General features: G+C 42.1%; 1 protein-coding gene and 1 long non-coding RNA gene across 2 annotated transcripts in view; one reads left to right on the top strand and one right to left on the bottom strand.

Annotated features, from left to right (window-relative positions):
- The window catches only part of LOC110970730 (CLOCK-interacting pacemaker-like), a 611,892-nt gene that overhangs the window by 595,056 nt on the left and 3,097 nt on the right, over positions 1 to 13,739 (top strand). The gene's annotated exons all lie outside the window — the stretch shown is intronic.
- LOC127530567 (uncharacterized) lies at positions 1,497 to 2,202 on the bottom strand. Its single transcript, XR_007937141.1, has 2 exons — positions 1,851 to 2,202; positions 1,497 to 1,770 (listed from the first exon to the last, which is right to left on the bottom strand). It is a non-coding gene; the product is annotated as an uncharacterized LOC127530567 (long non-coding RNA).

Here is a 13,739-nt window from a genome sequence, read left to right as displayed (position 1 = left end):
CACCCCAAAAGGGTTGAGGCAGATGTCTGCCCTCCCTGAGTGGGTACTGTTGACCCTACATATATACTGGGCTTTGCAAAAGTTCTGTTACATGGTTTCATGATCTTTAGAGACGTTTACATGTCGGAGTGAAAATTTCCATTAAATAAACTGAAAGTTCTACCTTATAGGCAGGTGTCCTTAATACAATTTTTTTCTCCGGTGAAGTTGTATCAAGATGGAAGTCAAAAGAGTTGAGATATCTGCTCTCCTTCATGCTGGCCACAACAAGTCTGACAGAGCCAAGCAGCTGAACATCAGCCGGATGACCGTCCACAGAATCGCGGAGAGGCTCAAGAATGGTGAAGATCTTTCAAGAATGGTGAAGACCTGAAAGATCTTCACCATTCTTTAGCCTCTCCACGACTCTGTGGACGGTCATCCGGCTGATGTACAGCACAAAGGAGAGCAGATATCTCAACTCTTTTGACTTCCATCTTGATACAACTTCACCGGAGGAAAAAAAAAAAAATTGTATTAAGGACACCTGCCTATAAGGTAGAACTTTCAGTTTATTTAATGGAATTTTTCACTCCAACATGTAAGCGTCTCTAAAGATCATGAAACCGAGTGTAACAGAACTTTTGACTGGACAGGGCGAAGGGTCCGTTCCGGTGGGCGGAGGGTCCGTTCCGGCGGGCGGGCCGTAGGTCGGACTGGAGGCGGGGCGTCGACCTCCGCGGGGACTGGAGGCGGGGCGGGGAGCCCCACCGGGGACGGGACTGGAGCCGGGGGGGCCACGGTGCCTCCTGGCCTCGCGTCTTCGACAGCCAGGCCGCTTGGCAGGCGGTTCCATGGGCGGCAGGGAGACAGGGCCCGGTTGGCTGCCAGGGGAGTCAGCAGGCGGGTCAATCAGAGGAGCACTCAAGAATTCACGAATGTAACAAGGTAAGTGGTCAGCTAATCCGGGTCGCTGGCCTGCTATCTTGCGGCCCAGGGTTATGCTTGAGTCTTTGGGGTCTTCCCTCCACTTCTCCCACAAATCGTATAGCACGTTGAAAAAAAAAATGCTGTGCTCCTCGCAGGAGGAGAAGATGTCCATGGGCGTGTCTTGAGTTAGGGTCTGGGTGTCGGCTGGGTCCGGGGCTGGTGGCACTGGTGGAAGGGAAAATGGCTCGGGCTGGGCTGGAGACGAGAAAACTTGGTTGAGCAGGGCGATGAAGTGATTTAATTGTGCCTTTGTGGCGGCAACATCCTGTAAAGCTTGGCTGTATTGAACTATCAGGGTCGGGTCGGGAGCTACCTTGGATATCCGGCTGGCTAAAACGGTGAGTTGAGAGTACATCTTCTGATAGTTGACTGTGAGCTAACGGAAGGTTTGGTGGAATTGCCTGATGTCGAATGGAGTGGGCAGGTCCGGCCTTGGCAGTGAGTTCTCCGGGTCCATGTTTGGCCAGATTGTTCTGTCACGATCTCAGAAGGCGGACCCGAACAGAAAGCCACACTACCAAGGCTGGTGGGACTGAAGAGGAGTTTTATTGTTGGAGGGGTGAATAATGGCTCGGTGAGGGGAAAACCAGAGTGCAGGAGCGGCTGGTGTAGTGGCGGGTTTTGGCCAGGAACGGGGGGGAATCCAGGCAGGGACAGAAGGGGTCCAGGCAGGAATGGGGGTCCAGGCAGGAATAGGGAGTCCAGGCATGGGCAGGAGGGTCCAGGAGGGAAAAACCGGTGATGACTGGGTTGGGGAGAGCCGGAGGGGAAGGAGGATGGCGGGGATCCCGGACAGCTGACCTGGGTGAGGAACAGGAGAAAGCAAAGTGAGAAAAGGCAAACTTAAACAGATCTAACAGAGGGCTAGAGAGTGAACTGACTGAGGTGTCTTGGTTCAACAATCTGGCAGGGAGTGGAAGGATGAGCCGGTTCTTATCGTGGAGGCGAGTAATCAGTGTGATGATCGTCTGCTGTCCGGGAGCCGTAGGGGTGGTTGATTGCCTGAGTGGAGTCAGCTGGGAAGCTAGACTCCACTCAGGCACCGAGCTGCAGGGGGAGAGACAGGGCAGAGTAGCGGATGGGAGACAGAGAGAGACAGACAGGGCAGAAAAGCGGATGGGAGACAGCAAGACAGACAGGGCAAAGGAACAGGAGAGGGGGAGAGGAGCATGAGAGGGAGAGAGATGGGGAAAAGGGTATTTGGGATGCCAGATGGGAAAGACAGGGGATGAGAAGGGAGCTCTGACAGAGGAACAGGATGAGCACTGCAATAGCACTACAAAATGACCTCCAGCAGACCACTGGTGTGAATGTCTCTGATCAAACAATCAGAAAGAAATGTAATGAGAGTGGTCTAAGGGCCCAGCGTCCTCTCGTGCCCCCTGTGCTTGCTGACTGGCACCGTGGAGCTCGGCTGGCAACACAGGAATTTGCAAGTCCACCACTGGTGCCCTGTGCTTTTCATAGATGAGAGCAGGTTCACCCTGAGTGCATGTGACAGACATGAAAGGGTCTGGAGAAGCCGTGGAGAACATTATGCTGCCTGTAACATTGTTCAGCATGACTGGTTTGGTGGTGGGTCAGTGATGGTGTGGGAGGCATATCCATGGAGGGACGCACAGACCTCTACAGGCTGGACAATGGCATTCTGACTGTCATTAGGTATCAGGATGAAATCCTTTGACCCATTGTCAGACCCTACATTGGTGCAGTGGTCCTGGATTCCTTCTGGTGCACGACAATGCCCGGCCTTATGTGGTAAGAGAACTCCTGTAGTTCCTGGAGCATGAAGGAACTGATACCATTAGCTGTCTCCCATGCTCACCTGACCTGAATCCAATAGAACACCTTTGGAACATTATGTTTTGTTCCATCCGACACCATCAGGTTGCTCCTCAGACTGTCCAGGAGCTCAGCGATGCCCTGGTCCAGTTCTGGGAGGAGATACCCCAGGACACCATCTGTCGTCTCTTTCAGAGCTTGTCCCGGCATCGTCAGTCATGCATACAAGCACATGGAGGCCATACAAACTACTGAATACCATTTTGAGTTGCTGCCAAGGAATTTCAGCAAGATGGACCAGCCTGCCACATCAGTTTTTCACTTTGATTTTGGGGTGTCTTGAATTTAGCCCTCCTGGGGGGTTGATAATTTTCATTCCCATCAAACAATGTGGCACTTTTCATTCTTAACACATTATCCAGTCCATATCAATGCTAATATCCAGTTTGTTTTCCCCCGTATTGAAATATAATGTATTTTCAAAGTGTTCCTTTAATTTTTTGAGCAGTGTATATATTATCTATCTATCTATCTATCTATCTATCTATCTATCTATCTATCTATCTATCTATCTATCTATCTATCTATCTATCTATCTGTCCACACATATATAATACTGTTGAGTTTTAGTCCTAATTTTTAAACTTGTTTGGTAAAACTGACACCAATCTTGCTTCTTTGTTGGAACAGCTGCTGTTTTAAATGTGTTGTATGAACAACACTGGCTTGATTTGACTTTATGTAACCTGTATTTTAAAGACCACCAGACGGCAGGAGGCATGGTCGGTTTGACAGATTCTGACAGATCTGTCAAACCGACCATGTGATAAAAAGGACACGTCACCAAACGTCAAATGACGCTCTGAAGAAGACAGCAGAGGCTGTCGAAACATGTCAGCAAAGGTAATACAACTTAACTGAATTGTCAGTTCAAATAAATAACACTATCATATAGTAATAACGACAAAATGAACCTAATCCAATGTATTATGAAGCATTGCTTCCCACAGAGAGTAACTAAGTAAAGTAGTGTTATACTTTTCATGATTCATTACTCCAGGCTTTGTCAAAGTAAGGCAGAAAAGGTCTTTCCTAATCTGCTGTAAACTGCAGTTTCTGATCAGATGAGATCAGCAGCATTAGATTTTTGAGGACTGTTAACCTGCACAGTGTTAAACCCTTGCAATGAGCAGCTGCATCTACATCTCTTTTCGTCTCACATGTACCTTTTGCTTAACTTAGGCTTTTATATCACAGAGCTCATGTGGTGTTGAAATGGTGTGGAGCAAGTAGAAAGCCTTTGGCAGCTCCTCAAGTTTTGTTGGAACTCCTGCAAACTCATATTGGCTCAGTTGTTGTTGCTATTTTGGTAAAGAGCTGTATACGAATTTCTCTGTAACGAAATCACTTTGTGCTTCAAGTTCTTGATGTTTACATTGCCAATGAGGAAATGAAACATTTTGTTCAGCAGGTTAAATCTTATATAACTGGCTTCTTGTGGACTTGCTTGTAATAGCTTGAACTCAGTTATTACTTATTTGAAAACATTAATTTCTATTCACTGTATACTGTACAGTTTTTGAGTCTACAATTCTACAATTAAATACAAATCTAATTTCATTTAGCAGACTCTTTTATCCATACATCTGAGAGTAGATACAACACACACAATGATCCAGTGAGGAGAAAACAGGTAGTCTTTGGGTGAAAATCATTAGGTTTCATAATTGTTAATTTGCCCTGTAATAGTAGAGTCATTTTTGGGGGTTTCGTGACCAAACTCTCCGAACCTTTTTTTCTTTATGGATTTGGCATTCTACACCATTTTGAAGGAAAATTAGCTCCTATATACCTGCCAAAAATGACGGCTAACTTTTTTACAGCCCAAAATTCAAAATGACCACCAAAGTCGCTGCCACTGCCTATATCTCAGTAACTAATTGAGCTCGGAGGTTGATTTTGGTGTCTAGACATAGGTTTTTGGGGTCAAGCATTCCAATACTGCCATTGCTTTACATGTAAAACATGTCCATTACAGCGAATTCCAATATGGCCGCCAATATGGCCACCGATATACATTTTTTTTGTTTCTTGACTACCATGTGGCCTAGAAAGCTGTTGTTGGAGTCAAAACAGAGGTTTTGGGGCTCAAGCTATCTTTTCATGTCAATTGTAGTCTGTTAAACTGATTACATAATCAAGAAATCCAAGATGGCCGCCGGCTGCTATTTTCAAATGCAATGAAATTCATTATATCTGGCTCCAAATGAGCTAAAATGACCTGTGAGGTGTCATTTCTTGCTATTCTCGCCCTGATATGAATCCGTAGTTTCCATTACTGTCCAGATCAACATCAATTTTGAAATGGCCACCGGTCGCCATCTTGGATTACACTACAAATTTGATATCGCCAACAAGTTTTTTTTCCACATCATAACTGGTACAGTTTACTTAAAAGTCCAACCTTACTTCACTTCATCACCACACCATTTTTTTTTACTTAAGTCCAACTTCAATGTCTGCGACATCACTATCGCAGCACACAGGCTGCTTGAAAAATGTGGCGCCAAGCTTCCAGCCCCACAGAATGCAATCAGCAATTTGGAAGAGTTCGTCATTCACTCCGTCAACGGCGATACCAAAATCAAGACACCTGGAGAAGCAAGGGCCGCAAAGTGGAGGGCCCAGAAGAAGAAGAGCACTATGCGATTGATGCCAGACTCTGACAGTCTGTATCAGCACCTGCTTCGGGCGAACTATCTAACATATTTGCAGAAGCATTACCAGCTGCAAAGACACCCTTCACCAATAGGACATGGATGGCATCTGGTCATCAGGTTCTGTCTGCAATGGCAGTATTGGAATGCTTGACCCCAAAAACCTATATCAACCTCCTAGCTCAATGAGTTACTGAGATATAGGCAGTGGCAGCGACTTTGGCGGTCATTTTGAATTTTGGGCTATAAAAAAGTTAGCCGTCATTTTTGACAGGTATATAGGAGCTAATTTTCCTTCAAAGTTTGCAAATCGGATATTGCGACTGCTGTACTCTCCTTTTTGAGCAGTGTCAGATAGCCAAGCGGTGGAGGTGGCCAATGAAGAAAACCAGGGAATCAGAGAGATTCAAATCCGTATGTTCTTTTTATTGTGGTTTGTACAGCAAAATTCCAGCCAACATTCTATAGGTTCCTCGCCCACTTAAAAAGAAGCCCCTGGCTTTTCTCCTCACTGGCTTAAATACTCTGTGCCTCTCAGGAACATACCACATGAGAGGTGAACCCCCCAAATACACCCACATAAATAGACATTTCATGTTTACATAAAATGCATCACACACTACAAATATATACTCAATACGAATAAGCAACTCCCTCTCCATTTAATAAATACCCTCCCCTTAATACTTTAAACAATTATTTACACTACTGGAAGCAAAAGTCCCCTCTACCTACTTCCCACACGGCACTTTCCTCCCGTAACTAATAAAAGGCATCCGAACCCCCGAGGAATGCTGGGAGGAAGAGGACAAGCAGAGGTACGTTTTGTTACCAGTTTGACCAATAAACTAATGTTACACTTGCACAGATGGCTTCACTTGTTCACCCTGTTACTTTCCACTATGCCATTCTAATGCCATGAATCATCTGTATTTACTTAAATATTTATAGATTTTGAGGTTACTTTTATTCATCAATTTAGAAACCCTGGAAAAGGATTGTCTTACACAGCCCTTTCCGTGAATTGCCAATTTGGAGTTTTAGAGTTCTCATTTTTGTGATGTGATGGTTTCTTAGTTTGTGGAAAACAGACACTGTGACAGACTGGTGACCTGTCCAGGATGTCCCCTGCCTTCGCCCAAGTCAGCTGAGATAGGCTCCAGCACCTCCCACGATCTTAGTGAGGATAAAGCGGTGTATAGAGAATGGATGGATGGATGGAAAACAGACACTACCAATGACATGAGCCCAAAGTGATGGTTTTCAATGCCATACTGTGTGTCCTTGATGTGCCCCTTGAGAAAAAATATGTCCTGTGATCCAGTGTCTACACAGACCAAGTAGTTGAGAGATGACACACTAATGTTTTGCCCTGGTTCTGACTGGCAAATGAACGTTCTGCTGATGTCACAACCTTCACTGTCCCCTCAGAAGGAATCATGAGCACCTCCCCTGTTCCTGAGGGTCAGAAGTGGTAGCTGTGATCTAAAGATGCAGCTGCAGCATCAGTTACCAGACTACCACGGCACACACCACCAGACAGCATCTTTAAAACGCGTCTAACAGAAAACCCTGATATATGTCAAAGCATTGTTCACAAGGCCACCAAAACGTGTGGGCAAATAATCGTGGTCACACACGAGAGCAGGGATGTTGGCGAACGGGGATGGGAGGTCTTCAGATTCTCTGCTGCTGGAGCTGAGGACAGATCAGCAGCAGACAGGGTCACAGTGTCATTCACCACTGCCACATTTCCAGACAGGAGACACACCACAGTTGACCATGAGGCGGCGGAAAACAGCCTGGAATTGGCCTGCCGATGAATTGTTATTCCAGTCCCCTTAGGTAAACAACAAAAACACATTAACATCAATGTACACAAGTACTGTGGATTTAGCTTTGGGCATTTACTCTTATCAGATCCTAAAAAATGATAGCAAAACTAATGGAGCTTTACAGCTGACAACAATGTAGCCTCTGCAGACTGTATAGGTTATCAGCTTCACAACAAAGGTTTTTTTTGCATGTACAGTATATATTATTTATTCCCACTTAGTAGACCATCACAGCTCTCAGTCACAAGGGGAAAAAGAAAAATTCTGAACCCCTACCAGATGCCCTGATGGAGTTGAAGAGGAGCTCCAAGTGCTCTTGGCTGAAGCAATAGGTGCAGAAGTATCGCTGATTTTGAAGCTGCTCCAGTATCATAAATATTAGTGTGTCGATGTTAATGATGAACCCATGACAGACAAGTACCTTCAAAAAGAAAATGCATGGATGCTGGTGTGACGGAGTTGATGCTGGTGTGACTCGAATTCCCGCGAGACAGTGCGAGACACAAGATGGCAGCAACCTGCTGCTAGACGCGACACAAAACTTTTTCCCCTCTGTTTTGGAACTTTACTTCTTCTACCTTTTTTTTCCTCTCTCCGTAAACTCCACCACGTACACAAAACGGACAATCAAGCCACGCAACCTGGATTTATTAGAGGATTACATCGATGATTGCTTTATCAGACACTGCGTTATGAATGACAACCTGCCAAACACTCCCTCCCCTCCTCCCACCTCCACCACAGGTAACGAAAAGAAACGGGCCCGTGAATCTCCTCTTTCTAACAGCGATTCACCCCCCAAACCACTCTGCTGTACCGAGGTAAGCGACATTTTATTATCCATTGAACAAAAACTCACCGGACTGGACAATAGAATCGCTCTCATCGAAGTGCTCCACCGTGAATTCCAATCTCTCCGTCAGAGCCTCGAATACAGTCAGGAACAGATCGACACCCTCACCTCCGAAAACAAATCGCTGAAACAATCTGTCAACACCCTCACCACCCAGCTCAACTCTATTACCGCAGACAACAGAAACATGAAAGAAACAATTCTAGATTTACAGACCCGTAGCATGCGTGACAACCTTGTTTTCACTGGCATCCCAGAACAGCCCTCAGACGACCCGGAAAACACCGTTAAGGACTTCATGATTCAGCAGCTTAAACTTCCACCCGACACCGTTAAAAACATGACATTCCACCGAGTTCACCGTATGGGTCAAAAAAACGCCACCAACAGCCGTCCGCGTCCAATAATTGCAAAATTCGAACATTTCAAGCAGAAACAACAGGTACAGCAGCAAGGCAGACAGCTCAAAGGAACGGACTATGGACTCAATGATCAATTTCCAAAAGAAATCATGCTCTGCCATAAACAACTCCATCCCATCCGGAAATATATGATTCAGCAAGGAAAAAAAGCTGTGATTTCCATGGACAAACTGTACATAGATGGACAGTTATACCGCGATAAGGACAAAACACCCTGGCTTTTCTAACCCCCCTCATGCGACCCCCCATATCTTCCTCATCTTATCTGCCTGACACCCACACTTATAGAACTATTATCCATCACTGCACTATTGTCTCTTGGCTACCTCCAAATGTGCCCTGATCAGCACTGGACTCTCCCCAAACTTCTTTTAGCTGTTTTTTTTTTTTTTCTCTGAAATGTCTGTTCACACCGTTTATGTATTTTTGTTGCAATGTGCGCTTTGTGTTTGGTGTTTTGTGTTTGTGATTTATGTGTACAGCTTGTATTCACCTGTTATTAATTTTATATATTTCTAAATGGCACCTCTAAAATTCCTAACATGGAACATAAGGGGAATTGGTTCTCAAGCTAAAAGATTGAAAATACTTAATCATCTTCACAAACTACAAGCAGATATCTGTCTACTACAAGAAACTCATCTAACTGACTCCGATCAGAACAAACTAAAATCACCACAATTCTCTCATGTTTTCTCTTCAACCTACAATAGCAAACAGAGAGGGGTTTCTATCCTGATCAGCAATAGGGTCTCATTTGTTCACAACTCTACCATTACAGACACAGAAGGACGTTTCATTATAATTAATATATCAGTCAACAATAACCCTATCACAATCAGTAATATTTACGGACCAAATTCTGATGAGCCTTCTTTTTTTCACAACTTTTTCTCATCCATCTCAAATAACTTCAACTGTCCGATCATAATAGGAGGTGACTTTAACACAGTCATTGACCCATCTATAGACCGCAGCAATAACACAGCCAAACGAATCTGTCAATCCTCTGATACTATCAAACAATTTATGACCGACATGGGACTTGGCGATAGTTGGAGGCTTCAACATCCATCAACAAGACAATATTCATTTTTCTCCCCGGTTCACCAATCATTTTCACGTATTGATTTATTCCTCACCAGTAATTCAATTATACCTAATATTTCAGAATCAAAAATCCACCCCATCACCATTAGTGATCATGCCCCAGTAACATTTACATGGAATAAAACCGTCCCACACAGACCCAACACCAGATGGCGCTTCAATACATCCCTCCTCAATGATCCACAATTTGACATCCTTATTAGAAAAGAGTGGACGTCCTTCCTAGAAATAAATGATTCCCCAAAGTTAACTCCATCTATCATATGGGAAACAGGTAAAGCAGTACTAAGAGGCATAATCATTTCATACGCAGTACACAAAAAAAAGGAAGAACAGCAACAAGAAACTGAACTGGAACAAAAAATTAAACACTTAGAGGACATTATTACCAACAACCCAACAGAAGAATCATGCACTGAACTTACAAAATGTAAACTTAAATTGAATGAAATCGTGAATAAAAAGACTCTATTTCTAATACAAAGACTCAGACAAGAACATTTCTATCACAACAATAAATCAGGCAAATACCTAGCAAATCAAATTCAGCAAAATAAAGAAAAAACAACTATTTCCACCATCCAGAACTCAGCAGGGAAGCCAACAAGCTCACCCGAAGAAATTAACACAGTATTTAAGGACTTTTATACAAACTTATATTCATCAGAAAATAATCCGGACCAAGAAGAAGTCACCTCATTTTTAAACAACATAAACTTACCACAACTCAACCAAGACCACATTTCAATTTTAGAAGCCCCAATAACTCCTGAAGAACTCTCATTTGCACTACGCCTCATGCCTAATAATAAATCCCCAGGACCTGATGGCTTCCCTGCTGAGTTCTACAAACACTTCTGGTCAATTTTATCCCCACTATTCCAAAGAGTAATAGCCGACATAAAAAAGCAGTTAAAACTTCCATCAAATATGAACTCAGCTACAATTTCACTCCTCCTTAAACCAAACAAAGACCCACTACTGCCAACCAGCTACCGTCCTATCTCGCTCCTAAACGTCGACTTAAAAATCATCACAAAAACACTTTCTCATAGAATAGAAAAAATCATCCCATTCATAATTCACCCCGATCAGACCGGTTTCATAAAAGGCAGACATTCATCAACCAATACCCGCAGACTCTTTAACCTAATGGTACATTCATCACAACAACATACACCATCCATCATTGTCACACTAGATGCAGAAAAAGCATTTGATAAGGTTAACTGGTCATTTCTCATCCTCACAATGCAAAAGTTTGGCTTTGGGGAATCATTTATTAATTGGATTAAAATTCTTTACACTGCACCTTTAGCCACAGTTGTCACAAATGGACTAACATCACAACCATTCACACTTCACCAGGGGACTAGGCAAGGATGTCCACTCTCCCCTTCATTATTCACTATCTTCATAGAACCCCTAGCTGCAGCCATCAGACAAAACACCAGTATCTATGGATTTAAAACAGCAAACTACCATCACAAAATCAGTTTATATGCAGACGACGTATTACTTTTTCTAACGAAGCCACACTCTTCACTACAGGAAACAATCAGTACTATAGGAAAATACTCAAAATTATCAGATTATTCCATAAATTGGCATAAATCATCAATCCTCCCCCTCCAGAATAGCAGCTGGGATGTGGCAGCCCACGCACCACCCATTCCCTTATGCACTGGTCACATCACGTATTTAGGTATTCACATTTCCCCCAGGTTGTCAGAGCTGTTGAGTCTCAATTATACACCTTTACTTAAAACAATAACTGACACTCTCCTCCGCTGGGTAAACTCACCACTCTCACTAACTGGCAGAATAGCATCAATAAAAATGACCATACTACCCAAAATAAATTACCTTTTCTCAGTGATCCCACTGAAACCCACCCATTTCTGGTTCAAATCTCTAGACTCTGCTATCAATAAATACTACTGGAAAAACAAGACACCCAGAATTAAACTTTCAACCCTACAGAAACCGAAAACACAAGGAGGACTAGCTGCGCCAAATTTTCACCAGTACTTTATTGCAAATCAGCTACAGTACATATTAAAATGGATCAACCCCATACATTCAGACTACACATGGCTAGACATTGAACAAACATTATCTGATAATATTCCCCTCTCAGACTTACCATTCATTAGCCCATCTATCAAACGCCATCCTTGTTTTAAATCAATAACAATATCATCAGCTCTGACAGCCTGGTGGGAATTTCACAAAATCACAAACTCTTCTCTTGCACTATGTAAACTCACTCCAATCTGGAACAACCCTGACTTTCTCAGCAACAAAAAACCTCTCCACCTCCACTCATGGTCAGACAAGGGAATCACGCATCTACAACACATCTTCCACAATAATGAATTGGTTTCATTTTCACACCTGGTCCAGGAGTACGGCATCAGGAGTAATCAGTACCTGGAATATCTCCAGATTAAATCATCTATCCACGCCAAATGTAAGATTGCAAACATCGACCTGCATCTCCCACCACTCATCTCAAAATTTGTTAGTATAACATCAAGAAAAAAACTTCTATCTAAATCATACCAAATCATATACGAGTCAGATACTACCATAAAACTACCAATTACAAAATGGGAAACGGATCTATCAATTACTCCTGATGCCGACTTCTGGAACCAAATCATTCAAAATATTTATTCAATGTCACGAAATGCCAACCTTCAATTAATCCAATACAAAATACTTCACAGAACACACCTCACGGGACAGAAAATGTTTAAAATGGGATTCACCTCAGAAATTTGTATTCACTGCACTCAAAAATCACCAGACACCTACCTTCACGCCTTCTGGCACTGCACTCCAATTCAACACTTCTGGAACGAGGCTACAAAATCACTTTCCACCATGATGGGCTGCCACATCCCCATGTCCCCCTCACTCTGTTTACTTGGTGATGTGTCAGTCATAAACCTCAACAAATCCAACAGCAAACTACTCCTCACAGCCCTAACTATCGCCAAGAAAACCATCCTCATCAACTGGAAAAGTAGGAGCAAAACAAACACCACACACTGGAAAAACTTACTCATAGACCACACCACCTTGGAAAATTCACCCATACACACCCATACCTCAGCCGTAGAACCCCTCTCTGTTTGGACCCCTCTTCTCAACCACCTTCACTCTTGAATTTTCTTATCATTTACTATTGCCATCATTTTCACTATCATGTGTTTAATATTATGATATCAATTACCTGAGAGCCAATTCCCCTGATCCTCCAAATGTCATACCCCATTTCTAACCTCTGATTTTGTTGCTTTTACATCCATTTCATCACTTCTGCCTTAATATTATTATGAACTTAGTATTATTATCACATACATAGGCTATATAGGGTATATTATCGATTTATTTAGTTATTCATTTACTTCTACTCATCCACTTATTCAAGTATTCATTAAAAATTAGAAATGCCACTCTATGTTATTATTACTTTATAATTTATATTCTTAATGGGATGCACTGTAAAGGGATTTTTATTTATGTTTTACATCTAATTTAATTAATATACAATAGATATATTATGCATAAATAACATATACTATTTGAGTTAATCCACTTATTGTTTAATTATGTTGGTTTAAATTGGATTCTTTATGTTATTATTATTATTAACACTATTACTACTAATTTGCTACTTCCTATGTGTATGCATATATGCTTGTGTGTGTAGGTGTATGTATATGTATATATATATATCATTTCTATAATTTACATTGTTTGATATAATATTAATATATATATATATATATATATATATATATATATATATATATATATATATATATATATATATATGTATATATACATATATATATATTAGATTGGTAATACTACCATATGTTATAATTATCACATAAACCATATATATAAAATATATAGGGTATATTATTTATTTATTTATGTATCTATTTATGTATTTATTTACGTATTATTCATGTATCTGTAGCTTTGTCATGTCCTTAAACAATGTTTTCATTATATCAGGAAGCATTCTGCTGCT

The sequence above is a fragment of the Acanthochromis polyacanthus genome, chromosome 17, assembly GCF_021347895.1.
Source record: "Acanthochromis polyacanthus isolate Apoly-LR-REF ecotype Palm Island chromosome 17, KAUST_Apoly_ChrSc, whole genome shotgun sequence".
Classification (NCBI taxonomy): Eukaryota; Metazoa; Chordata; class Actinopteri; family Pomacentridae; genus Acanthochromis; species Acanthochromis polyacanthus.
This window is presented reverse-complemented; position numbering and strand designations above follow the sequence as displayed.